This window comes from Hemiscyllium ocellatum, chromosome 14, assembly GCF_020745735.1.
Source record: "Hemiscyllium ocellatum isolate sHemOce1 chromosome 14, sHemOce1.pat.X.cur, whole genome shotgun sequence".
NCBI classification, from domain to species: domain Eukaryota; kingdom Metazoa; phylum Chordata; class Chondrichthyes; order Orectolobiformes; family Hemiscylliidae; genus Hemiscyllium; species Hemiscyllium ocellatum.
The window spans coordinates 85,126,650-85,150,453 of record NC_083414.1 but is presented as its reverse complement, the minus strand read 5'-3'; the positions used below and the strand labels follow the sequence as shown (position 1 = coordinate 85,150,453).

The 23,804-nt window shown below is 45.7% G+C and overlaps 1 long non-coding RNA gene across 4 annotated transcripts in view; it reads right to left on the bottom strand.

Annotated features, from left to right (window-relative positions):
- LOC132822433 (uncharacterized) overlaps positions 1-20,305 on the bottom strand; it is a 32,875-nt gene extending 12,570 nt beyond the window's left edge. For 2 of the 4 annotated variants that reach the window (XR_009645444.1, XR_009645442.1), the window contains exons 1-2: positions 20,243-20,292; positions 13,404-13,509 (exon numbers count right to left, since the gene is read on the bottom strand). This is a non-coding gene — a long non-coding RNA (uncharacterized LOC132822433). Of the gene's footprint in view, positions 1-13,403; positions 13,510-17,869; positions 18,083-19,650; positions 19,754-20,242 lie in introns of those variants that run through there. The other 2 variants (XR_009645443.1, XR_009645445.1) reach the window with 2 other exon arrangements.
- Positions 20,306-23,804: the final 3,499 nt, after the last annotated feature.

Genomic DNA, 23,804 nt, shown 5'->3' with positions numbered 1-23,804 from the left:
AGAAGTAGCCATTTGGATACAGATCTGGCTCAAAGGTCGAAGGAGAAGGATGGTGGTTGAGGGGTGTTTTTCAGGCTGGAGGCCTGTGACCAGTGGAGTGTCACAAGGTTCGGTGCTGGATCCACTACTTTTTGTCATTTATATTATTGACTTGGATGTGAACATAAGAGGATATGTTAGTAAGTTTGCAGATGACACCAAAATTGGAGTTGGAGTGGACAGTGAAAAAGATTACTTCAGAGTAAAAGGCATCTGGATCACATGGGCAAATGGGCCGAGGAGTTCAGTTTAGAAAAAAATGTGAGGTGCTGCATTTTGGAAAAGCAAACCTTAGCAGGACGTATACAGTTAATAGTAAGTTCCTCGGGAGTGCTGCTAAACAAAGAGACCTTGTTCTGCAGCTTCATAGTTCCTTGAAAGTAAAGTCGCAGGTAGATAAGATAGTGAAGGTGGCAGTTGGTCTGCTTGCCTTTATTGGTCAGTGTTTAGTATAGGAGTTGGGAGGTCATATTGTGGCTGTACAGGACATTGGTCAGGCAACTTTTGGAATATTCCATGCAATTCTGGTCTTCCGATCAGAAGGATGTTCTCAAACTTGAAATGGTCAGAAAAGAATTACAGGGATGTTGCCAGGAGTTTTACCTGGAGTGTCGGAGGCTGAGGGGTGACCTTCTAGAGATTTATAAAATCACACCGGGCATGGGTAGGTTAAATAGACAACGTCTTTTCCCTGTGATGGGGGAGTACAGACCTAGGGAATAGGGAGATGACGGAAGGCAGGGATGGGGTGGCAGAGGGTGGGGAGACAGAGAGGCTGGCAGGATAGGCAGGGGTGGCACAGAGAAGGGGGGAGAGAGAGAGATGGGGAACAGACAGTGGGGACAGAGGAAGCAATGGGGACAGGCGCGGGGAGGGGGCAGACAGACAGATGGGGGACAGCCAGAGAGGGGGAGACGGGGGGAACAAACAGACAGGAGAGACAGGCAGAGAGGGGAAAGATGGAGAGAATTGTTACAGAACAAAATTCAACCCTGTTGCTGTTTTCTCTCCATCCCCTTCAATCCCTCTGAAGGGCTCAGAATAACTACATAGTTCCTGCAAAGTAGAGTTCCAGGGAGATCATTTGTTGACATTTGGGATAGTGACCATTATTGGTCAGGGCACTGATTAATAAATGCACTGGGTTCAATTCCACTGTCTGTGTGGTGTTCGCACATTCTCCCAGTGTGTGTCTGCGTGGCCTTCCTCTGGGTGCTCTGGTTTCCTCTCTCAATCCAAAGTCTTGCAGGTAAGGTGGATTGACTGTGGGAAACGAGAGGTTACGTGGTTAGGTTGGGATGCTGTTCCGTTGATTGGTATGGTCTCATGGGCCGAATAGCCTGTTTTCACACTGTGAGGAGTCTGTCACGGAGTATAGGGATTAGGAGGTCTTGTTGAGGCTGTATAGGGCATTGGTGAGGACAATTTTAGAATACTACATTCAATTCTAGTCTCCCTGATTTCACAAAGATGTTACCACAATAAACTCAACCTCAATGACAAGTTCCTGGGAAATGTTGACGAATAAACAGACCATGCAATGTGGGGATATAGCTCCTTGAAAGTGTGGTTGAAGGTAGACAGGTCGGCGAAGGTGGTGTGTGTAATGCTAGCTGTTACTGGGCAGTGCATTGAGTATAGGAGTTGGGAGTTTATTGGCTCGGCCGCTTTTGGAATTTCCATACTGCTTTCAATTCCAGTCTCTCTGCTATAGGATGGATGTTGGGAAACTTGAAAGAATTCAGACAAGATTTACAAGGGTGCTGCCAGTATTGGAACATTAGAACCATAGGGAGAGGTTTAATAGGCTGAGGCTATTTTCCCTGGAGCACTGGACGCTTGAGGTGGCATTGTAGAACTTGATAAAATTATGAGGAACAATGAAAGGGTGACTAGTCATGGTTTCTTTTAGATTCCCATACCCTGGGATAAAAGAGTAGAGAGCATAGGTTTAACATGAGAGGGGAAAGACTTCAAGGGGATTTGGAGGCTTTGGGGAAGGTGAAAACAGGTTTACCAGGATGTTATCTGGATTGGGAGAGGTTGGGAAAACTTGGATTTTTATCTTTGGCAAGTCAGTAGCTGCGGGGTAACCCGAGAGGCACAGAGTGAATAATGTGAATCTCTTCTCCAAGGTGGAAGTGACAAAGTCTAGAGCCACACATTTAAGAGGAGAGTGGGCAGTTTAAAGGAAATGAAAACCAGAACAACAGCAGATGCTGTAAACCAGGAAGAGAAACAGAAGTTTCTGAAAAAGCTCAGCAGGTCCAGCAGCATCTGTGAAGAGAAATTAGAGTTAACGTTTCTGAGGAAGGGGGACCAGTCCCGAAATATTAACTGATTTTTCTTCACAGATGCTGCATGATCTGTTGGGCATTTCCAACAATATCTGTGCAGGTTTAAAGGGAGATATGTCAGGCAAGTTTCTTAAGCAGAAGGTGGTAGTTGACTAGAATGTACTCTCCTGGGAGATGGTAAAAGCCAAAACAATCAACATGTTTGAGGCATTTGGGCAGACACAAGCAGGCATGGGGTGGCAGGGATATGGATCATGTACAGGCAGATGGAATTAGTTTGGAATGGCATCATGATCCACATAGACATGGTGGGCTGATTACTCCGGTGCTGTAACTGTTACGTTTTCCAAAGGGAAGAATGTCTTTTGAAGAAGTAACAAAGGATTGATGAGGGCAGAGCGGTGTACATGTTCTACGTGGACTTCAGTAAGGTGTTCCGCAAGGCTCCTCACGGGAGACTGGTTAGCAAGGTTAGATCTCATGGAATACAGAGGAAACCAGTCATTTGGATACAGAACTGACTCAAAGGTAGAAGACAGAGTGGTGGAGGGTTGCTTTGAAGACTTGAGACCTGTGACCAGTGGAGTGTCACAATGATCACCGTTTGATCCACTACTTTTCGTCATTTATATAAATGACTGGGATGCGAACATAGGAAGTATGATTAGTAAATTTGCAAATCACACCAACATTGGAGGTGTAGTGGACAGTGAAAAAGATTACCTCAGAGTACAATGGGAACTTGATCAGATGGGTGGATGGGCTGAGGAGCTTAATTTAGAAAAATGTGAGGTGCTGCAGTAGGGACTTATACACTTAATGATAAGGTCCTCGGGAGCATTGCTGAACAAAGACACCTCGGAGGGCAGATTCATAGCTTCTTGAAAGTGGAGTCGCAGGTAGATAGAATAATGAAGGCAGCGTTTGGTATGATTTCCCTTATTGGTCAGAGCATTGAGTACAGGAGTCAGGAGACCATATTGCAGCTGCACGGGACATTGCTTAGCCCACTGTTGGAATAATACGTCCAATTCTGGTTTCCTTCCTATCAAAACAATATTGTGAAACTTGAAAGGGGTCAGAAAAGAATTTCAAGGATGTTGCCAGGACTGGAGGATTTGAGCTACCGGGAGAAGTTGAATAGGCTGTGGGCGGCACGGTGGCACAGTGGTTAGCACTGCTGCCTCACAGCGCCAGAGACCCGGGTTCAATTCCCGACTCAGGCGACTGACTGTGTGGAGTTTGCACGTTCTCCCCGTGTCTGCGTGAGTTTCCTCCGGGTGCTCCGGTTTCCTCCCACAGTCCAAAGATGTGCGGGTCAGGTGAATTGGCCATGCTAAATTGCCCGTAGTGTTAGGTAAGGGGTAAATGTAGGGGTATGGGTGGGTTTCGCTTCGGCGGGTCGGTGTGGACTTGTTGGGCCGAAGGGCCTGTTTCCACACTGTAAGTCTAATCTGAGGCTGTGTTCCCTGGAGCATCAGAGACTGATGGGTGACCTGATCGAGGTTTGCAAAATCATGAGGGGCATGGATAGGGGAAATACACAAGTTCAGATGGTTGGCATAGTCTCATGGGCTGAATGGTCTGCTTCCACACTGTAGGGATTTTGTCACTGACTATAGGAGTTAGCTACAGTTGTGGCTGTACTGGGCATTGGTGAGGCCAGTTTTAGAATACTACATTCAATTCTGTTCTCCCTGATTTCGGAAAAAAATGTTACCACAATAGGACTCAACCACATAATGACAAGTTCCTGGGAAGTGTGCCATAACAAAAGCACAGTGCAGCGTGGGTTGATAATTTCTTGAAAGTGGGGTTGAAGGTAGACAGGTCGGTGAAGGTGGTGTTTGGTATGCTAGCTTTTATTGGGCAGTGCATTGAGGATAGGAGTTGGGAGATCATGGTTTGGTTGTACAGTATATTAGCTCAGCCACTTTTGGAATTCCTAGACTGCTTTCCATTCTGGTCTCCCTGCTCCAGGAAAGGTGTTGGGAAACCTGAACAAGTTCAGCAAAGCTTCACAAGGGCGTTCCCAGTATTGGAACATTTGAACCATGGGGGGGCGGGGTGGGGGGGGGTTAAGGCTATTTTCCCTGGAGCAGGAGATGCTGTGGGATGGCATTATGCAACTTTATAGAATTGTGAGGAGCAACAAGAGGGTGACTAGTCAGTTTCTTTATTCCCACGTTAGGGGAGTCCAAAAGTAGAGGGTATAGGTTTGACGTGAGAGGGGAAAGACTTCAAGGGGACCCTACAACAACTTGCTTGGTACATGTATAAATGAGTTGGTTGGCATGGACGATTCGGACAGAGGGTCTGTTTCCATTCTGTACATCTCTGTGACTCTGTTTTATAAAACTTGAGGAGGGTTTCAGAAAATATCTGCAAGGTTATTGTTAGGACTGTGGAGTTAAAGGGAAAGGCTGAATAAGCTGGGTCTTTTTCCCCAGAGCGTCAGAGATGACGGGTTACCTTACGGAGAAGCACAGACAGGGTGAATAGCCATGGCCTTTGTTTCCACCCAGTGTCGGGGAGTTCAAAACTACAGGACATTGAGTTTTAGGTGAGAGGGGAAAGGTTTCAAATGGACCTGAGGGCCAAACAGTTCACTCAGAGGTTGGTGAGCGTATGGAATGAGATGCTATAGGAATGATGAACACAGGCCAAATTAAATTTAAAAGGCGTCTGGAGAGGTACATGAATAGAAAGTGTTCATGTGTGATATAGGCCAACTCTCCCAAATGGCGCTGGATCAGGTTAGGATATCTGGTCGACATGGACGAGTTGGACTGAAGGGCCTGTTTCCGTGCTGGATAACTCTGACTCGAAGTGCCTCAGCAAAATGGTGGAAAATCCACAATAAAAACAAAAAGTGCTGGAGATCCTCAGCGGGTCAGGCAGCACCGGAAATGGTGACAGACGCAGGAACATTACAGCCTTGAAGTAGTGTTGGGATGATCACACCAAGCACTACAATATCGATTACACGCTGAGTGCCAGAACGTGGGACGAGAATAAATAGGTGTTTGATGACCAGCATGAATACGATGGGGTTGGAAAGCTGACGTTCTAGGTCAGGACTGTTCATCAGGACTGACAAAGGGTCCCGACCCAAAGCATCAACTTTCCTGCTCCTCTGATACTGCCTGACCTGCTGCACTTCCCCAGGTCCGCATTGTATAGACTCGGACTTCCAGCAATGCCCACATCTTATCCATCCTGGTCATTGTGTTCAGGTCAGGCAGCATCAGTAGTGCTTCGTGTGACCATCTCAACACTTCTTCAAGTGCACTATCTACCTGCGCCTCTACTTTCGAGGAATTATGAATCTGCACTGCAAGGTCTCTTTGTTCAGCAACACTCCCCATGACCTGACCATTATGTGTATCAGTCCTGCTAAGCTTTGCTTTTCCAAAATGCAGCACCTTACATTTATCTAAATTAAACTCCATCTGCCACTTCTCAGCCCATTTGCCCATCTGCTCAAGATCCCATTGTAATCCGATGTAACATACTCCATTGTCCACTACGCCGACAATTTTGGTTTCATCTGCCAACTTAGTAACTATACCTCCTATGTTCACATCCACATCATTGATATAAATGACAAAAAGCAGAGGGCCTAGCACCGATCCTTGTGGCACTATACTGATCACAGGCCTCCAGTCCAAAAAAACAGTCTTCCACCACCACTCTCTGTCTTCTAACTTTGAGCCAGTTCTGTATCCAAATGGCTAGTTCTCCCGGTATTCTGTGAGATCTCACCTTGCTATCCAGTCTCCCATGGGGAACCTTACCAAACGCCTTACTGAAGTCCATAGAGATCACATCTACCACTCTGACCTCATCAATCCTCTGTGTTAATTCTTCAAAATCAACTTAATCAAGTACGAGATACGTGATTTCCCACACACAAAGCCATGCCGTCTATCCCTAATCATAGAACATAGACAAGTACAGCACAGAACAGGCCCTTACGTCCACGATGTTATACCGAGATTTAATCCTAATGTAAAACATAGTAACTTAACCTACGCACCCCTCAACTCACTGCTATCCATGTGCATGTCTTGTCCCCAATGACTTCGCTTCCACCACCACCACTGGTAACACATTCCATGCATTCACAACTCTGTGTAAAAAAACCTACCTCGGACGCGTCCTTTATACCTTCCTCCTAATATCTTCATAGTATGACTTCTCAAACAAGTCAATCCTGCCTGGGGAAAAGTCTCTGTACACCTCTATCAGGTCTCCTCTCTTCCTCTTTTTCTCCAGAGAGAAAAGTCCGAGCTTATTCAAACTTTCTTCATACAGGAAGCCTTCCAGTCCAGGAAGCATGCTAGTAAACCTTGATTGCACCCTCTCCAAAGCCTCTGTACATTTCCTATAGTAATGAGACCAGGACTGGACACAAAATTCCAAGTGTGGTCTCACCTGGGACTTGTAGAGCTGTAGAAAAACCTGATGGCTCTGAAACTCTATCCCCCTGATAATGAAAGCCAAAAAAACATTTGCTTTGTTAACAACCCTATCCACTTGTTTGGCAAGTTTGAGGGATTTATGTACTCGCACATCCAGATCCATCCGTTCCTCCACACTGCCAAGAATCCTTTCTTTAATCCTGTATTCAGCATTCAAGTTCCCATTTATCCAGATTGAACTCCATCTGCCATTTCTCAGCCCAGCTCTGCATCCTGTCTATGTCACGCTGCAGCCTGCAGTAGCCCTCTATATTATCGACGACACTTCCAATCTTTGCGTCATCGGCAAATTTACTAAGCCAACCATCAACCTCCTCATCCAAGTCATTTATAAATCCTACAGAGACCCAAGAACAGAGCTCTGCGGGACCCCACTCAACACTGTCCTCCAGACAGAATACTTTCCATCTACAATCACTCTCTGCCTTCTGTCAGCAAGCCAATTCTGAATCCGGATAGCCAAATCTCCCTGTGTCCCATCCTTCCTGACTTTATGGATGTGCCTACCACGGGGAACCCTAACAAATGCCTTGCTGAAATCCATTTATAACACATCCACTGCTCTACAATCGCTTACCTGTCTTGACACCTCCTCAAAGAACTCAATAATCACACTATGCTTTGACAAATTGTCATAAATTCTATCCCTCAGAATTATTTCCACAACTTTGCTGACAACAGATGCAAGACTGACTGGTCTGTAATTGCCACCAATTTCCCTATTTCCCTTCATGGAGAGGAATAACATTCGCCTCCTTCTAATTCTCCGGTACGACTCCTGTAGAGTGAGGAGGCAAATATCCTCGCCAGCGGCTTAGCAACCTCCTTTCTCGCTTCCTGGAGCAGCCGAGGATAAATCTGGTCTGGCCATGGGGACTTATCATTCTTAATGTTTTCCAAAATTTCCAGCACATCAATTTCATCAATCTTGATCTGTCCTTGCTTTTCTAAATACATGTAAATCCTGGCCCTCAGGGTTCCCTCCAACAACTTGTCTAGCACCGACGTCAGGGTCACGCGTCTGTAGCTCCTGGGCTTGTCCAAACCGCCTTCCTTAAACAGTATCATCATATTAACCAACCCCCAGTCTCCTGGCTCCTCAGTTGTGACTATCAATAATACAAAAATCTCAGCAAGGGGCCCAGCAATCACTTCCCTAGCTTCCTACAGAACTTGAGGGTACACCTGATCAAATCCTGGGTATTTATTCACCTTTATGCGTTTCAAGGTATCCAGTACCACCTTCTGTGTAATATGGACATTTTTCAAGATGTCACCATCTATTTCCCGACATTCTATAACTCCCATGTCCTTCACCACAGTAAACACTGATGCCAAATACTCGTTTTGTCTCTCCCTCCAGAAGTGATGTTGAGGTTTTACAGGATGTTTGTGAGGCCTCTTCTGGAATACTGTGCCCAGTTCTGGTTGTGCTGTCATGGGAAGGATATCATTAAACTGGAGCGGGTTTAGAAGAGTTTTACCAGTAGGTTAATGGGAATGGATGGTTTGAATTTTAAGCAGAGTCTGGATAGGCTGGGACTTCTTTCACTGGAGCGTAGGAGGCTGAGGGGTGATCTTATTAGAGATTTATAAAATCCTGAAGAGTATAGGTTATGTGAACAATAGATGCCCTTTCCAGGAGGGATGCGCTTCAAGACTGGGTGCATACATTTTAAAGTGAGAGGAGGAAAGCTTTAAAACGACATTTGGGATTTTATTGTTTGTTTTTGCATAGAGAGTAGTTCACGTGTGGAATAAACTTGCAGAGGACGTGGTAGCTGTGAATACAATTACAATTTCAGGGTGGCACAGTGGCTCAATGGCTAGCAGAGCTGCCTCACAGCACCAGGGACACAGGTTCAATTCCTGCATTGGGTGGCTGTCCATGTGGAGTTTGGATATTCCTCCCCATGTCAGCGTGTGTTCCTCCAGGTGCTCCCCTTTCTTCCCACAAACCACAGATATACAGTGTAGGTGAACTGGCCGTGCTAAATTGCCCATAGTGTTCAGGGATGATTAGGTTGAGTGAATTAGTCAGGGTTAAATGTAGAGTTAAAGAGTAGTGGAATGGGATTCTAAGAGGAAAAAACATGTGGACCCGTATATCGATAGGAAACGCTAGGATGGATTTGGACCAAGTGGAGGCAGATGCGATTAGTTCAGTCCAAAATTATGGTCAACACGGACTGGTTGGACCACAGGGTCTGTGCCAGTGCTGTATAACTTTATGACTCTAACGCTCGCTACCTCTGTAAATTCCTGTGTGCTCGGAACTCTCCCTGTCAATGCCACCTCATCCAGCCTTACAACTCTTCCTTATCTCAATAATTCCTCTCCAGACTCAAAACCCAAAAAAATCTATCACAAATATCTCTATCTCTGTAACATCCTCCATCCTCAATACTTTCCAACTTTCATGTCCTCCAAATTCATTATCCTCCCTATCTCTAATCCCCTCCCCTCTCTCAAAAATTTGCTCTTTATGCCTTTCTTTATTTCCAGTCTCCAGGACGCCCGATTTTTATTTCTCACTTGATGATGGCCCTTTCTGATTCCTGAGCTGAGCTTCTGAATTTCATCTTAAAACTCTCCGTCTCACTTACCTCCCAAAAACATCGACCAACCATGTGTCATCTATTCTAGTATCACCTTTTCTGACCTGATGTCCAATGGAGGCTGTCATATTCCTATAATAAACATCTCAGCTGTATACAGAACAGAAAAAGTCTCTGGTGATCCATCTGTGAGAAAGAAAACTGCCACCGAACTATCCTGATCTATTTTCAAGTACTTGTGGAAAAGTCTAATCTATCATGGCATCACAAATGCACACTAAATGCATCTCAAATATTTTCGGGATTTCTGTGTCTCCCATCCTGACAGACAGTGAGATTAGATTAGATTACTTACAGTGTGGAAACAGGCCCTTCGGCCCAACAAGTCCACGCCGACCCGCCGAAGCGTAACCCACCCATACCCCTACATTTACCCCTTACCTAACACTACGGGCAATTTAGCATGGCCAATTCACCTGACCCGCACATCTTTGGACTTTGGGAGGAAACCGGAGCACCCGGAGGAAACCCACGCAGACACGGGGAGAACGTGCAAACTCCACACAGTCAGTCGCCTGAGTCTGGAATTGAACCCGGGTCTCTGGCGCTGTGAGGCAGCAGTGCTAACCACTGTGCCACCGTGCCGCCCAAAGTTTGAGGTTTAGTGCAACTGTTGTTCTATGACGACATCACCCACAGGAACACAGAGCAGCTGGGTCTGTGCAAACCAGAGGTCGCCCACACATTGGGAAGGATGGCAGGGTCCCTGAGAGGGGGCACAGGAGATCTACCAGGATGGTACAAGGAATGTGGGATTTTAGTTGCAGGGACATGGGTGTTAATGGTACATATCAAGAATATCCATCTACAATAGATGGACTCTCCTTTCTAACCTCTCCCCTTGCCTGGGCTGGTAACTTTCAGGTTAAACCCACCACCAGCCATCTCTCCCTAATGAGAGAGCAGCCCTATGGTCTGGGAGGACAATGCTGCCTTTCCCTTTTACACAGTGATGCCACTGTACCCCGGGGGTGGGGAGAGGGAATGCTGAAGGGGGGGGATGGGACACCACTCAGGCACAGTGCTTTGTCCTGGAGGATGTTCACTTACTTTAATATTGTTGGGGCTGCACTGATGCAGGCAAGTGGAGAATGTTCCAACACAATCCTGATGTGGGCCTTATAGGGAGCAAACAGACATTGGGGAATCAGGGGTTTGGAGAAACTGAGATTGTTCTCCTTGTAGCAGAGGAAATTGTGGGTGCACTGTGACAGAGGGGTTTACAGAAATTATACGTTAGAATAATCAACCTTACACTCATCAGCTCATCATAAACTGTTGACAAGACATATATGGAAGGCTTGGGGGAGATCTATTGACAGGATGGTTTGATTCAAAGGACAACTTCTATGCATCAAATAGGAATGAGCTGGAACACAATACTCACAACTAAATGCAAATATCCAGGTCCTGATGAATTGAGTAATTCTGTCAGAGTTTGGTGTTACAATGACTGAGGTTACCATCTGAATGTCCACCTGTAATACAGGTTTATAAAATCCGCCACTGTCAGATCAGGTTAGAAACTCTCACCATCCCCTCCTCCTGGCCCAGGATGACTGGACACATTACCCTTTGTGGAGGTCAGCAGTCAGTTCAGGGGGAAACCTACGTGGGTTTCTATCAGTTTCCATCTTGGGACTTCATGTGACTAAACAGGGCAGATCTTTGACACATGGGAGAGAATTTTCCAAGTGTTAGTGAGATGTGGAGAGCAGGATTTGCTGCTTCTTCTTTCCTTCCGTGCTGCCGCTGTGCCTCATCAAGACGACATGGGGTGGGGTGGGGGGGGTAGGAGGAGGTGTGTGTGTGAAAGGCTCATGCAGGTCAATGGACAAGTTGTCACCATTCTGACCAAATAGGCAGTAAGGTCCTCCCAGACTTCCATAGAGTATCCCTTAAAAGACAGGAACTATGCATGCTTCCCACTGCCCAGTGTTCCCAGGAAAAGTTTAGAAGAATGATGGGGAAAAGCTCCTAGGAAAGGCATAACAGTAAAGTTCCAAAAGGATTATAAACAGTTTACACAGAGGGATTCATTGGAGAAGTGTGCAACAAGTTGGCAAATGGAGTATCACTTGGGAAAATGTGAAGTTGTTCATTTTGGAGGAGATAATAAAAAGAACAGAGAAATATTTACTTGGTGGAAACTGTAGAAAGCTGCACCACAAAGGGAGCAAGGGGTAAATGTGCAGGAAACAAAGCAAGCTAGCACAAAGTTACACCAGGTCTTCAGGAAGGGGAATGGAATATTGCACCTGATTTCAAGGGATTTGCAGGAGAAGAGTTTGAAGTCTATACCTGAGAACAACTTTATATAGTGCGAGGGAGACCACATCTGGAGAAATGAGAGGAGTTTTGGTCCCTTTATTTACGTTAATACACCACTTCATCGGAGGCATGCAGAGAAGATTGACTGGGATGATCCTTGATTTGAAGGGATTCTCTTTGAAGAAAAGGATGAAGAAGTCAGGACTCTACTCACTCAATTTGGGAAGAATGAGAAGTGAACTCTTTCAAACATATCGGCTTCCTAAGGAGTTTGACAAGGTAAAGACTGACAGGATGTGTCCCAGCATGAGGGAACCGAGAACCAGACTCTGGGTCAGTCGCAAAATCAAGGGTTCTGTTTTAGTTTTGTCAACTTTAATGCAACCCCAACACGGGTAAGGGGTTTCAGTAGCAATGGAGCTGGGGTGAGGGGGAGACAAGCAACATTTTACAGATTGGAATTCCTGGTGCTTGTGATTGTGTAGATGTCTGATCAGAAGGTCACCTTGGGGTCAGAATAGGAGAGCAATATTGTGAAGAGTGTAGCTCTGTCTCAGTTCCCAGTGAGAGAGAGATTCTCAGCAGTAAGGGAAAGGAATTTGTAACAGCAACTGAAGGCAATGGGTTTAACCATTGCAATGTTTCATTGGAGGAAATTGCAGCTAATCGAGTAGTGGGGGCATGGTTATCAGTTTGATAACAGAATAACAGTGGAGTAATGGAGAGGGATGGTGGGGAGGTAGAGCTGGACATTGTCAGTGTACATGTGAAACCTAACAGTGCTTTTGGACGATGTCACCTCCTGGCAATATGTAGGTGAGAAACTGGAGGGACCAAGGATAGATCCTTGAGGGACACCAAATACAAGGACTTCAGAAAGCAAAGGGAGAGTGGAGATGGAGAAGGATTTTACAACAACCTTGAAGTAAAATATTAGTTAGTAGCAGAATGGGTGAGCAGGACATAACCAGAAAAGACAGACACAACAAGGAACAATATCTGTGAATTGATGAGGTGGAGTGATGAGGAGGAGGAGCCTGACTCCAAAGCTGCTAATTCTACATTCGTGAGATCACCCAACCCCACCCTAGTCTCAGCTAATTTACTGAAATACTTGTCCATCCCTGTGTTATCTCCAGACTTCATTACCCAAACACACTCCTGGCCAGCCTCCCACATTCAACTTACATATAATCTCAAGAATATCTAAAACTCTACTGCCCAATTGCTCACTTGCTCTATAAGTTGTTGATCCAACAAAAGGCTCCCGTTTACAAGCAACTTAAAATTCTCACCCTTGATGTAATTCCTGGCTGTGAACATCCCTGTCTCCCTGCACCACACAACCTGTGAGACCTCAACAACTCATTTTCTTTCAGACTCCCAACGATGTGTTTATTCATCGCTTCACCGGATTGGCTGTTTCTACTGTTGCCAAGGCAACACGGTCTGGAATTCCTATCCTAACCCTTTCATATCTGTTTTTCTCCTTTAAGGTATTCCCGAAAACCTGCTTATTTGGCAATTCTTTTGATCACCTGACCTAATATACCCATCTGTTGCCTAACGTCAGAAATTATCAATAGTATTTCTGTGAAATTATAAAAATGATAAAAATACAAACTGTTGTTTTTTTGCACATCCATTTTCAACTTTTCTCTGTCGCTGAGTGAATAATCTGTAACATCTCTTACCCAACCACATTGTGGCAGCACCTTCACCACACAAATTGCAGCTGTACAGGAAGTCAAACATCACCCTCTCCACAGGCAATGGGGCTTTGGCATTAATCACTGGGATCTGTGGAAGGAGAAACACAGTTGATATTTCAGGGAGTGCTAAATGCATTACAGGGAATGAAAATGTTGCAGAATTTGATGGTCAGAAATGGAAGGAAAATGCACTCTTTTGTTGTAGAAAGGAATTATTCACTGGCAAAGTGATTGTGGAAAATTCAGTGTGTTTAGAGAGCAGCACGTTGTCAGGGGTTGGGCAGCAGAGGAAAATTAACTTACAAAAGGTCTGTGAAAGTAACAGTAAAACACTGAACAACCCAAACACCCTGTTTCCCAAGACTTTAACTCCCCTTCCCGCTCCACCAAGAACATGCAGGTCCTGGGCCACCTCCACCGCCAAATCCCAGGCAGCTGATGCCTGGAGGAAGAACGCTTCATCTTCTGTGTTCGGATCCTCCAACCACATGGGATCAATGTGGATTTCACCAGTTACCTCATTTCCACTCCCCCCACCTTATCCCAGATCCTGCCTTCCAACTCGGCACCACCTTCTTGTCCATCTTCCTTCCCACCGATTGGCTGCTGCTTGACCGGCTGTGCTTTTCCAGCATCACACTCTGACATTGGAAACACCCTGACTCTGACACTCTGTAAATCCTGCCCTATCACTCCCTGCCAGGCAAAGCTGCGCATGTGTCCCCCTGCAGCTTGCCCCTCACAAAGTTGGCTGCCACACACATGTCCCATGAATCACTGCCCCCAATAAAGGTGGCGGTGCTCACTCGCACCATTCACCATTTGAAGCATTTTCCCGTTTGCCACAAACACGGTCCTGGGATTTTCAAATTTGTGTTTTCCGATGTGCACTAAGTTCTGTAAAATGTCTCAGCCCGTTCCATTAAAATTTCCTTCTCTTCCTGGTCACTATGTCTTTCCTTAACCCTGGTGCCCTGCACCTTCACACATTCCCAATGCCTTGGTCACAACACACACTGTGCTGCCAGTGAAGCTGATCACGTGGTTGCTTATAGCCACGCCCCTCATTCACTCCGATTGGTTGGAGGACCGACAGGCACTGCCTGGTCTTCCAGTCCCATCCCCATCTTCTTATAAGAGGTATAAGAGTGAGGGTTCATTCCTGTTTCTCCTGATGTCAGACATTAACAACAATGACCTGCATTGTATGGAGCCTTTCACACTGACAATTCTCCTAAAGTGTTTCACGAATGCTGGAAACATTGATTAAAGATAACAACTTTAAGATACGTATTTCAGGAGGACAGAGGGGGTTACGAAAGATATTCAAGAGGTTTTTTTTTAGATTAGATTACTTACAGTGTGGAAACAGGCCCTTTGGCCCAACAAGCCCACACCAACCCAGACCCAATCCCCTACATCTAACACTACAGGCAATTTAGCATGGCCAATTCACCTAATCTGCACACTTTTGGACTGTGGGAGGAAACCGGAGCACCCGGATGAAACCCACACAGACACGGGGAGAAAGTGCAAACTCCACACAGACAGTTACCTGAAGTGGGAATTGAAAGCGGGTCTCTGGCGCTGTGATGTAACAGTGCTAACCACTGTGCCGCCCATCTGCAGCTCCAATCGTGGAGTGATGTATGTGGGGAACAGCTTACAACGGAGACAGTTAGTGGTTAACCATAGCTTAACAGACCCATGTCCTAGCCCCCTACCCCACACACTAGGCCTTGCTCTCACAGCCTGCCATTACACACTACCTATGGTTTGCCACTAATAGTCTCCATTAGCAGCTAGTCACCCTCCCCCAGCCAGATCGTTATCTACTCCTTCATCCAACCGTTCTTCTCGCTCTATCCCTACCTATCCTTTATTCCTTACATCCTCCCCTAAACCCTACCTTCTGCATATAAACCAACATTTGTTCTCACAGTAACATCAGCTGTGAGGATGGGACACCGGATCTGAAACTTGAACTCTGATTTCTCATCACAGATGCTGCCAGACCTGCTGAGCTTCTCCAGAACCGCCTGGCTGTTGTTTCTGATTTACAGCATCCGCAGTTCTTTTGGTTTTAATTTACTGGGAATTTGCAATTCAGGTCCAACAGCCTCTGTCCCAGTCCCTGCTGTCTCTCCCCACCCCCACCCAGTGACACTGCACCTGCACAGCTCATGGACAGGTGTCGTCTTGCTGGCCACACCCCTCATTCACTCCCATTGGCTGCAGGACCGCACAGACTCTCCTCCTATTGGTCTGGAGCTGCCATCAATCAAGCCATCCCCCATTGTGAGGTGAGTGGTGGGCTCCTCGCTCTCTCTGCCTTGGGATGAGATTCATACTTCACAGTGAATGGGGGAGTATCACAGAGCACAGGGGCTGGGGGCTATTCAGCCCATTTGGGCTGTACACTCTCCCTCTGCATATGCTGCAGATCTGTCCCAACTCCCCTCGCATTTACCCACAGCTCCCCAGTCTTACCGTAAAAAGTAAAATTGCAAATCTGTTTGAGAACACCTGCTGAATCTGTGTCCACCCGCTGTTCAGACTGTTCCAGATGCTCAGAATGTCCTCAGTAAAATATAGGTCACATATTCACATTATTTTCCATTTAACTTAAAGTAGTTGCTAATATTATGACATTGTTAACAATTTCCCTCTCTTCAAAATAAATATCTTGGAAACAAATCTCTCCCTTGTCGAAATCACTGCTTAACCATCTCAGATCCAAAAGTTATCTGTGCTGAGATGTACAGCTCAGAAACAATGGACCAATTCGCCCATGCCAACTAGGAATCCTGAACTAACGGAGTCCCACTTGCCAGCTATTGGTCTGAATTCCTCACAACCCTTCCTAATCACGTACCCAATCGGATGCCTTTTAAATGTTGTAATTGTATCAGTCTCCACTACTTCATCTGGCAGCTCATTCCATTCACACACCACACTCAGCTTGAAAACGTTGCCCCTTTGATCCCTTTTACATCTTTGCCCTCTCAACTTAAACCCACGTGGTCTTGTTTTGGACTCACCTAACCTGGGGAAAAAAAACCCCAGCTGTTCACCATATCCACGCCCCTCGTGATTTTATAAATCTTCCAAACGTCACCTCTCATTGTTTGATTCTCAAAGGAAATTAACCCCAGCCTATTAGCCTCTCTGTGTAGCCCGAATCCTCCAACTGTAGCAAATCTTTGTAAATCTTGTCTGAACCATTTCAAGTTTCACAACATCCTTCTCAAAATAGGAAAATTCGAACTGAAAACGTCATTCCTGAAATGGTTTTATCATAGAACAAGGAACGTAGAAAAATACAGCGCATAACAGGCCCTTTGGCCCTCGATGTTGCCCCAACCCAAGCCCACCTAACCAACACGAGCCCACTATCCTCCATTTGCCTATCCAATGCCCGTTTAAATGCCCATAAAAAGGGAGAGTCCACCACTACTACTGGCAGGGCATTCCATGAACTCACGACTTGCTGAGTAAAGAATCTACCCCTAACATCTGTCCTATACCTACCTCCCCTTAATTAAAAGCTATGCCCCCTCGTAATAGCTGACTCCATACGTGGAAAAAGGTTCTCATTGTCAAATGTCCTGTCCAGCCACAATATGACGTCCCAGCTTTTGTATTCAATGCATTGACCAATAAATATAAGCATACCAAACACCACCTTCACTACCTGCCGCCCTGCAACTCGACATTCAAGGAACAATGTACCTCTTTTTTCAGCAACACTCCCCAGGAACTTACCATTAAATACATTAAGTCCTGTCCTGATTTGCCTTACCAAAATGCAGCAGCTCACATTTGTCTAAATTGAACTTCATCTGCCATTCCTCGCTCGAATGGTCCATCTGATCAAGATCCTGTTGTATTCTAAACTAACCTTCTTCACTGACCTCTACATCTACAATTTTGTATTTTCTGTAAACCGACCTCATATATTCACATCGAAGTCATTTATTTAAGGACCCAATAGCCATTCCTGCAGCACACTGCTTTTCAGAGATTCCAGTCCACAAAGCAACCCTTCATCACCAACCCACTGTCTCCTACCTTCAAGCCTGTTTTGTATCCAAATGGATAGTTCTCCCTGCATTCCATGTTATCTAACCTTGCTAACCAGTCTGCTCTGTGGAACCTTGTTCAATGCCCATATGTACAATGTCCACAGTCTGGCTTCATTAATCTTCCTAGCACTTCTTAGGAAAAAAAAACTCAATCAGGTTAGAGCGACAATTACCCACGCACAAAGCCATGCTGACTCTCTAATCATTCCTTGTCTTTCCAAATACATGTAAATCCTGTCCCTCAGAATCCCTTCCAACAACTTGCCTGCCACTGACTTCAGGCTCACTGTTCTCGTGTTCCTTGGCCTTTTGTTACCACCTTTATTTAAAAAAAAGAATGGCACCCGTCTTCCAGCACCTCACCTGTCACGAACGATAATACCAATATGTCAGGAAGGGGCCCAGCAATCACTTCCCGAGCTTCCCACAAATTTCTGGAATACACCTGATCAGGTCCCAAGGCTTTATCCACCTTGATGCAATTTAAGACATCCTGAAACTCCTCCTCTGTAACAGACACTTTTCAAGTTCTCACTATTCAGTTCTCCAAACTCTCACTGGAGAAGGATGTGGAAGCTAGAAAAAAAGACATGGAACATTAGAGGTGCGAGGTAGGAGCGAAGGACTTCTGGGAAGGTGAGTCTAACTCAGTAGCTGATGGAGTAGCTCAGACTGAGCTGTCTCAGTCCTCAAGGACATAACTGTTCAAATGGGGTTTGCAGCAGATGGTGAGGGAAAAGATACTACATCTTATCGTTATGAATCTACCAGCTGCAGATACATCCGTCCATGACAGTATCAGTAAGAGCGACCATCCCACAGTCCTTTTGGAGACAAAGCCTCGCCATAGAGTTGAGAAAAACCTCCGTTGTGTTGAGTGGTACTATCACCGTGCTAAATGGGACAGATGTAGGAACTCAAACTGGATAGCTCTGAGGCACTGTGGGATTACAGCAGCAGAACTGTACTCCAACACAATCTGTAATCTCATGGGTTTGTACATCCTGCACTCACCCATCACATTGGGCAGTAAAGGAGGGGATGCCAAGAGCAGCACCAGGCATACCTAAAAATGAAGGGCCAACCTAGTGAAGCTACCAAGCAGGACTATCTGCATAATCAAACAGCATCAGCAGCAAGCAACAGAGCTAAGTGATCCCACATCCAATGGATTAGATCAGAGCTCTGCAGTTCTGCCACACACCCGTTGTGAATGGTAATGGACAATTAAACAACTAGTTGCAGGAAGCACCACAGCTATCCCCACCCTAACACAGGGCAAATCCAATCCAGGCAATTTCCCTCCATCAGTCCAACTCGATCAGCAGTGAAGTGGTGGAAGTAGTCATTAGCAGGACGACCAAGCAGCAGGTACTCAGCAACAGCCAGCTGAGTGACACACGTTTCAGGCTCCACCAGGGCCACTCAGCTCCCGATTGTATTACCGCCCTGATTCACAACCTGACAACCAGCTTAATCCCAGAGGTGAGGTGAGGGTGACAACCCAGTCCCACTCCAAGACCACTATTTCTTGCTGATTCCACCCTCATCTCAGCTCATATACTGAAACTCTCATCCATCGTGTGTTATCTCCAGACTTAATTATCCAAACACACTCCTGGCCAGCCTCCCAAATTCAACCTCTCTGTTATCTCAAGAAAAATTGAAAAATGTCACCCATGTGCTCACTTCTCCCAAAACATGTTCATCTGCCAAAAGGCTCCTATTCATAAGCAACAACAATTTAGAAAACTCACTCTTCATATAATTCCTGGCTGTGATCATCCCTAGCTCCCTGCACCACACATCCTTTGAGACCTCAACAACCCATTTTCTTCAAGACTCCCAATGATTTGTTAATTCATTATTTCAACTGTGTGGCTGATTCAACAGTTGCTAAAGCAACATGGTCTGGAATTTGCAGACAAAACCTCGCATGTCTGCTTTCCACTTTTAAGACATCCCTCAAATCCTACTTTTTGGCAATGATTTTGGTCACCAAATATCTCCATCTCTAGCCTCATATCTAAAGTTCTCAATAATATATTTATGAAAGCATGATAATAAAACTACAAACTGTTCTTGATTTGCACATTATCTTCAAATCACTGTTGCTATAATGAATAATCTGTAATGTCTCTTACCCAACCACATTGTGGGAGCACCTTCACCACACAAACTGCAGCTGTACAAGAAAGTCAAACATCACCCTCTCCCCAGGCAACAGGGCTTTGGCATTAATCACTGGGATCTGTGGAAGGGGATACACAGTTGATGTTTCAGGGAGTACAAAATGAATTACAGGGAATGAAAACGGTGCAGAATTTGATAGTCAGAAATTGAAGAAAAATACACTTGCTTATTGGGAAAAAGAATTCTTGACTGTCAAAAATATTCAAGAAAAAAATCTGATAATAGAGCAGCACGTGGTCAGGGGCTGGGCCGCACTGAAAAACTCATTTACAAACCAAAAATATACCCATGGTTGGAGACTGAGGAAGCTACATATTGACAAAGTGGTCCTGAGGGAGCCCGTGTCCAGTGAATCATTGTCCCGAATAAAGATGGCGGCGCTCACTCAGCCCTGCAGCCGCTGAGGCAATTCCCCATTTACTGCAAACACGGGATTGGGACGTTCACATTTGTGTTTTCCGAAGTGCACAGCTTGTTTGTAAAACCTCTCCGCCCATAGCAACACAGCTTCTCTCCCGTTTCCCTGTTTATTTCTTTCCTTACCGTATCCTTTCTCTCCATAACTTCCCGAGCATACATCACAGCGACTCTGCGCCGCGCGCGAGGGTGATCACATGGTCCATATTAGCTCCGCCCTTCATTCACTGTGATTGGTTGTAGGACTAACCGCCCGCTCGGTCCTCCAGCTCCGCCCACCGTCCTTCCATTGGTCCGTTGCTGACATCAATCACCCGGGGGTGGGGTCACTGCTGGTTGGAGCATGCGCAGTGTGTCCTGCTTGTGCTGAGATGTTGGGTCATGTGATGGGAGGTAACAACAATGACTGCAGATGCTGGAACCCAGATTCTGGGTCAGTGGTGCTGGAAGAGCACAGCAGTTCATGCAGCATCCAAAGGGCAGAGAAAAAGCCCATCATCAGGAATAAAGGCAGTGAGCCTGAAGCGTGGAGAGATAAGCGAGAGGAGGGTGGGGAGAAAGTAGCATAGAGTCCAATGGGTGAGTGGGGGAGAGGATGAAGGTGACAGGTCAGGGAGGAGAGGGTGGAGTGGACAGGTGGGAAAGAAGACAGGCAGGTAGGGCAAGGCCGGACAAGTCATGGGGACAGTGCTGAGCTGGAAGTTTGAACTAAGGAGAGGTGGGGGAAGGGGAAATGAGGAAACTGTTGAAGTCCACATTGATGCCCTGGGGTTGAAGTGTTCTGAGGCGGAAGATGAAGCGTTCTTCCTCCAGGCATCTGGTGGTGAGGGAGCGACGGTGAAGGAGGCCCAGGACCTCCATGTCCGCAGCAGAGTGGGAGGGGGAGTTGAAATGTTGGGCCACAGGGCAGTGTGGTGGATTGGTGGGGGTGTCCCGGAGATGTTCCCTAAAGCGCTCTGCTAGGAACGGCGGCACGGTGGCAGAGGGCGGCACGGTGGCACAGTGGTTAACACTGCTGCCTCACAGCGCCAGGGACCTGGGTTCAATTCCCGCCTCAGGTGACTGACTGTGTGGAGTTTGCACGTTCTCCCCGTGTCTGCGTGGGTTTCCTCCGGGTGCTCCGGTTTCCTCCCACAGTCACAAAGATGTGCGGGTCAGGTGAATTGGCCATGCTAAATTGCCCGTAGTGTTAAGTAAGGGGTAAATGTAGGGGTATGGGTAGGTGGCGCTTCGGCGGGTCAGTGTGGACTTGTTGGGCGGAAGGGCCTGTTTCCACACTGTAAGTAATCTAATCTAAACTTAAAGGAAGCGCCCCCAGTCACCCCAGTGTAGAGGAGACCACATCGGGAGCAACGGATACAATAAATGAAATTAATGGATGTGCAGGTAAAATTTTGATGGATGTGGAAGGCTCCTTTAGGGCCTTGGATAGATATGAGGGAGGAGGTGTGGGCACAGGTTTTACAGTTCCTGTGGTGGAAGGGGAAAGTGCCAGGATGCGAGGGTGGGTTGTAGGGGGTGTGGACCTGACCAGGTAGTCAAGGAGGGAAAGGACTTTGCGGAAGGCGGGAAGGGGTGGGGAGGGAAATATATCCCTGGTGGTGGGGTCTTTTTGGAGGTGGATGATTTGGTTTATGCGAAGGTTTATAGGGTGGAAGGTGAGCCCCAGGGGTGTTCTGTCTTTGTTAGAGTTGGAGGGGTGGGGTGTGGACAAGATGTGTTGGAGGCCATCTTTAACCACGAGGGAAGGGAAATTGTAGTCTCTAAAGAAAGAGGCCCTCTGGTGTGTTCTATGGTGTCCTATGTCGGAGGCGGAGGAATTTGGAAACGGGATGGCATTTTTGCAAGAGGTAGGGTGGGTTTAGAGTTTACTGAGGGTAAGAATTCCCTTTGCGTGAGCTCTCCAGTAGATTTCCTTTATTCATGGAGGGCATTGCCTTCCTACTCATGACTGTATAATTGTGACTGATGAATCAATGCCATCTGAATCAGTACATAAACACCCCATTTTCACAACATCTAAAATCTTTAGCACATTGTATCACACTCTTCTTTGGAGACAAAAAAAAAACATGAAACGGAGCCTCGAGGAATCGGAGCAGGAGTAGGCAATTCATCCCTTTCAGCTTGTTCCCCCATTCTGTCAGATCATGGCTGGGCCAACCCAGACCTCAACACCTCTTTTAGACTTGATCTGCATAGCCCTCAACTGCTCAATATTTAAAAAATCTATCTGTCCTCCTTTTAAAATAATTTGAGATAGAATCACAGATTCCCTACTGTGTGGAAACAGGCCCTTCAGCCCAACAAGCCAGAACAACCCTCCGAAGAGTAAGCCAACCATTCCCCTCCCACATTTAACTTCCACCAACATTTGGGTGAGAAAATTCTATCCATTCACTGAGAGAAAAAATTCTTGACTTTTTCTAAAATGAATGTTCCCCTCTGTAATGTCCCCTGGTTTGAGACTTCACTGGTGCTGGAAGATCTAGTCAACATCTACCCTATCAAGCTCCTCAGAATCTTGTTTCCATGAGATCACACCTGCTTATCTATTCTTGATAGGTCAACCCTTTCATGCTCGAAGCAGCTAAGTGACTCTTTTTTGAATGGTCTCCGATGTTGGTTTATCCTTTATTAAATATGGGAGCTAATACTGTATACAGCACTGCAAGTGAGGACTCAGCAACAGCCAGTGTGGTTGACCAATTCTCAATCCATGCTAATACATTACCCCGATACCATGAGCTCCTCAATTGTGCAATTAACTTTGATGTAGCACCTTATCATTTGCATTTTTAAATTCCAAACACCGAACATCATTGGATTGTCCTTTATCAGCCCTGCTAGTTATATCCTCAATGAACTGTCGCAAATTTGTCAATATAGTTTCTCTTTCACAAAACCCAGTCTACCATGTTTAATGATAAGCTTTTCTAAATGTCCTGCTATTTCTTACTTTAATATTCGACACTGCAGATTCTTTCAGTAGATTTGCTAAGTATGATTCCCCTCTCTTAAATCCATGCGGACTCTGGCCAATCTTGTCACTGTTCAGTAAGAAACTTGAGTGTACTCCAATATAGTTAGTAAATATATCTGTATTTATTTTTAAAAATTGATTACTTGTAAATGCTGGACCCATGCAACATCAATGAATTAGTGACTCTGAATTTGGGTTATTGTGTTTTTTACTGTTAATTCCTTTTCGTACTGTGTTATTCAGACAGTAGCAAGTGATCACTCTTAATTGTGAGTAACTTTCATAATAATATATTTTAAAAATGGCATCCCAAAATGCTGCCTCATTATTGTGCAAGGAGGATGTTATTCAATAGTTTGCAGATAAAATTGAACAGCATTTGCAGCAATTTGGCCAGACTGCAGGTTACAACAAAGTATCAGTGCCTCACCTTTAGAGTGTTCCCAGATATCCTGCAGCTGCAGTATTTTGGTTTGCACTCAGCTATATGTTGTTCTCACTTGTTGCTTTGTGAAAGATTACAAAATTAATTTGGATGAATGAAGTTATGTTTTATTCACCAATGTTAGGAGAAAAAAAGTCAATATTTCAAGTGCTGATAAAGTAAAATAACCTGATAGTAGAAAGGGTTTAAGATTGATAGATTCTTGTTGCCTCGAGGAATTAAGGGCTACGGGGAGAACGCTGGTAAATGGAGTTGAAATG